Here is a 5,202-nt window from a genome sequence, read left to right as displayed (position 1 = left end):
AACCTTCTAAGTATTCCTTTATATGTGGTTCAGAGTTCTGGGACCATCCCCTGAGCCTGCTTGGTCGGGTATTCTGTGTTGTGTTGGCGGAGCTCTCTGCTATAATTCCACCCGATCCGCCATCTTGTTTTCTGTCTGGATTTACTTCTTCCAAAACAGATTTGTTTGTTCTTCTGACAATCCATGGAACTTTTAATATTCTTCTCCAACACCATAATTCAAGTGCATCAATTCTTCTATGGTCTTCCTTATTCATTGTCCAACTTTCACATGTATATGAGGTGATTAAAAATGCCATGGCTTGGGCTTACCTTAGTCCTCAAATTGATATCTTTGTTCTTGAACACTTTAAAGAGGTCCTGTGCAGCAGATTTGCCTAATGTAGTATGTCATATGATTTCCTGACCATTGCTCCATAAGTGTTGTTTATGGATCCAGACAAAATGAAGTCTTTAATAACTTCGGTCTTTTCTCTGCCTATCTTGATGTTATTTATTGGTCCAGTTAAGAGGATTTGCATTGAGGTGCAATCCATACTAATGGCTGTAGTTTTTTATCTTTATCGGTAAATATTTTAAGTCCTCTTCATTTCCAGCAAGCAAGATTGTATCATATGCATATCACAGGTTGTTAATGAGTCTTCCTCCAATCCTGATGCCATGTTCTTCTTCAGATAATCCAACTTCGAGGAGCAATAAACAACATCCATATAAATGGAGAAAATATTGAAGTTGTCAACAACTTCATTTTGCTCAGATCAACCATCAGTGTTCATGGAAGCAGCAGTCAAGAAATCAAACAATGTATTGAATTGGGCAAATCTGCTACACAAGACCTCTTTAAAGTGTTGAAGAGCAAAGACTTGAGAACTAAGTGGCGGCTGACTCAAGCCATGGTATTTTCGATAACCTCATATGCATGCAAAAGCTGGACAGTGAATAAGGAAGATCATAGATTGAATTGATGCATTTGAATTATGGTGTTATTTTGAATATTGAAAGTGCCATGGACTGCCAAAAGAACAAACAGATGTGTGTTCTAAGAAGTACAGCCAGAATGCTCCTTGGAAGCCAGGATGGCTAGACTTCGTCTCTCATCCTTCAGACATATTGTCAGGAGGGACCAGTAGCTGGAGAAGGATATGATGTTTGGTGAAGTGGAAGGTCAGAGAAAAAGAGGAAGACCCCCAGCAAGATGGATTGGAACAGTGGCAGCAGCAATGGGCTCAAACGTAGCAATGGTTATGAGGTTGACCCAGAATAGGGCAGTGTTTCATTCTGTTGTGCATAGGGTTGCTATGAGTCGGTACTGGCTTGATGGCACCTAACAACAACAAGAGGATTATTTGCTCAGCATACAGATTAAATAAATATGGTGAAAGAATACAACCCTGGAGCACACCAGTTCTCATTCCAAACCATTCAACATCCCCTTGTTCTGGTCGAACAACTGTCAGTGTATGTACAGGTTCCTCATGAGCACAATGAAGTGTTCTGGCATACCCATTCTTTGCAATGTTATCCATAGTTTATCATGATCCATATAGTCAATAAAGCACAAGTGAACACCTTTCTGGTTTTCTCTGTTATCAGCCAAGGTCCAACTGACGTCAGCAATGATTTATCTCACTCCAAATCCTCTTCTGATTCCAGCTTGAATTTCTGATAGTTCCTTGTCAATGCTACTGCTGCAATAATGTGTGAATTTTCTTCAGCAAAATTTTTCTTGCATGTGATATGAATGATATTGAGAGATGATTTCCACATTCCATTGTGTCACCTCTCTTTGAAATGGGCACAGATAATGAATCTTTTCTGCTAGCTGTCTTCCAAATTTCTTGGTAGACAGTATTTGTCAAGGAAGCCTAGCTTGCCCCAGCTTACTCTTATCCCAGTCTTTCAAAGTTAAGGGTATATTTACACCCTCATATCCATCTGACAGGAAGCTCTGGTAGCATAGTGGTTATTGAATTGGGCTGCGAACCTTAAGGTTAGCAGTTCGAAACTACCAGCTGCTCCACAGGAGAAAGATGAAGATTTCTGCTCCCATAAAGATTTACAGCCTTGGAAACCCTGTACAGGGTCGCTATGGGTTGGAACTGACTCGACGGCACTTAACAACAACAACATCCACCTGACAGAAACATGCTCTTCTCATAGGAGTCAGCTCAAATCCTACTTCTATCAGGAAGTCCTTCTAGAGGTTATCAATTAGAACTTTTTTGCCTCTCTGCTCTTGTTTCATTTCTTCTTTCATCTGTCTGGTCACACCTATTATAAGCTCCATCTCTCTCCTCCGTTTGTGATTGTGAATCACTAAAAAGCAAGAACTAAAGGCTTATCTATCTGCTTGTCCCTCCCTTGTTGCTCAGTGAAGTGTCTTTCCCAAAAGGCATCTTTAGAGATGGTTGTTGAAGGAAAGATGAGAAAAGAGAAAAGAGAGACAGTTTTCCTTGTAGAGAAAGTAAAGAATATGAAGCAAACAGAAAAGTCCCTCACATAGGAGAGGCAAACTTAACTAACATGTGCCTTTTTTTATGGGGCATTTCAAACATATAAAAAAGTAGAATTTAGTATAATAAACCTCCACGTACCCTTCTCCAGTTTCAACAATGAGGAACTCATAGACAATCTTGTTTTACCTATACCATCACCCACGTCCCCTACCCAAATCTGGGGTTATTCTGAAGCAAATCCCAAAAATCTTATTGCATCCTTAAGAATTTCAGAATGAAAAGCACAAGTTGGTTTATTAAGAGTTTGGTATAACCAAGCCCAGCTGAGCAACCACTGAAAACTGACATGACCTGACTAGAATTAATGTTGACAACTGCAGAGACTTGTGGGGCTGGGACCTATGCAGACAGATGACCTGTGTGTGAGCAGGCAAGACAGTTTCTCCTCCTTTCTACTCTGATCCTTAGTGGCTAGGGACTGGGGCAGCATGGGGCCCATGCCCATGGCTTCTCACTGAGCTGGTCATCTTTCTTTCCTCGTTTTAAACCCTGTACATAGTGATTTTAGACACCTTTGTACACATCCATACTGACTTGTCTTAATTCTGTCAAAGCCTTCTCCCTCTCCCCTGGAGCTGTCTGGGAATTCTGGCTTATTGTTGCGGGCAGTTTTTTACTTCCTTTGTGCTTAACTTGTTGAAATACGAAAGGGGTTGGACAGTGTCAGACAATATGGCCCCCGTCACGCCACATTTTACTTTGAAATCATCTTTAAGGGCTTTGCTCCTTGACACAGATGGTCTCCATATCCTAGGAGATGGTCTTTTGGCACGAAAATGAAAAAGCTGTGCCCCCTGTGAATCAAGAAACTTGGCGAGTTTATTCTGGCTCAAATCAAACGGACACTTCATTGTCCTCGGGCTTCTTAGTTTCTTCTCCTAGAGCGAGCATTTTTGATTCCTCTTGTTAAGTGCATACATGAGTTTACACTCTTGTTTCCCACCTAATTTAAAACTAAAACAAACAAACGAAACAGCTGTTATGGAGTTGATTCTGACTGCTAGCGACCCCCTGTGTGTAAGAGTAGGACTGTGATCCCTCGGGCTGTCAGTGACTGATCATTTGGAAGTAGATGTCCAAGTCTTTCTTTAGAGACACCTCTGGGTGGACTCAAACCTCTGACCTTTTTGTTAGCAACTGAGCACATTCACTATTTGCATCACCTAGGGACTCCTTCCCACCTAGTGGTGGGCACCTATTCACACTAAGGTTCTGCTCCACTTTTCTAGCTTTCATCTTTAGTACTGACACATATTTGATCATCTGGCTGAGTCCACTTCTTGCATCCCAGAAGCCCCATTAAGAAGGCCTGTGTCTCTTCCTGTCTATATTTGGTCCATCCTTTCACAGCCTGCTGTTAATTGTTCCTTTCTTGCCATTTTAGTTCTGTGATTGCCACCCCCTTGTGACCTTCACTTTCTTCCTTAGTAGCCTTTTGGCTTTTTGGCAATTAATACTTCTCTTACAGTAAGAGAAGTAAGTAAATTTTAATCACTTTTTCAGTCTCATTTCCTGACTTGTTTCGTACTTCACTGATTCTGGTTCTGTGGCTGGAGAAACACACCATTGTTTTCATTCAGCTTCTCCCTATTTAGTCCCAGTAAGTTTTTGCTTTCCTTACATCTCTTATGGATCAGAGTCTGTTTTCCACCCAATGGACCAAACTGACATCAGACAAATAATTCTCCTGAAAAACATTCCATGTCCACTTCATTGATGTACTGTATACTTCTTCATGGCATTTATCAAATTATGATATATCCAATGGATGCAGAATCAGGTATTTAATTCCCTTCCTCCTCATTACTAAACTACAAGAAGGCAGGGATGGCATCTGGGTCCTCAATAAATAGCTGTTGAAAAAGTACCTAAATTAAGTTACTGAATGAGCTCTAAATAAATTTCTCTGGACATTTCTTATGCTCTATAATTCTGATAGTACCCTTTTTGTTTTATTTATAAGAACAAACCAAACCAATAGTTGTGGTGGAAAAAAAACTTTTTTTCCACAATTCCATATACTTCAAGCTAGGCACTGCTCTATTATTATTATTATTTGTATCAGCTATTATAAGTTAGCACTTATTTAACTTTTAAATCCCCAGTTTGCATTATTAATTGATTCTTATTTTTGTGAGGATTAATTTTTTAACAGCCAAGCAGTCATAATACAATGTAAGGCATTTTTAATGGTAACTGATCACTTATACTATAAACTACTTTTTTTGTTTTGTTTTGTTTGAGCAACAAAAATATTTTATTCTAAGGCTGGTTCAGCCCCAAATCCTTTTCGTCCAACTTGAAAGTGTCAGCATTGTGAGAGAAACAACACCCCTTAATCCTTAAAATGACATAGTTAATTAGAGTGCAAAACAAATTGCCCTCTGATTACTGAATGTTTATAGCAATAGTGAAGGCTACAGATCTGTTATTTCATTTGAAAACTTTACAAATTTCAGTAAGAATTGAAAATGTATAAGCTTTCTCTTAAACCAAGGTAATAAGGCAAGAAAGGGAAATAAAAGGCATTCAAATTGGCAAAGAAGTAAAACAATTCCTATTTGCAGATGATATAATTCTATACATAAAAAAATCCCAGAGACTCAACAGGAAAGCTACCTCTTTCAATCTAGTGAAAATGTCAATACTACCCAATACTAGACAGACTAGGAAGAAAGAGTGACAAA

The sequence above is a fragment of the Chrysochloris asiatica genome, unplaced genomic scaffold, assembly GCF_000296735.1.
Source record: "Chrysochloris asiatica unplaced genomic scaffold, ChrAsi1.0 scaffold00295, whole genome shotgun sequence".
NCBI classification, from domain to species: domain Eukaryota; kingdom Metazoa; phylum Chordata; class Mammalia; order Afrosoricida; family Chrysochloridae; genus Chrysochloris; species Chrysochloris asiatica.
The sequence above is the reverse complement of the archived record's forward strand: the minus strand, read 5'-3'. Positions refer to the sequence as shown.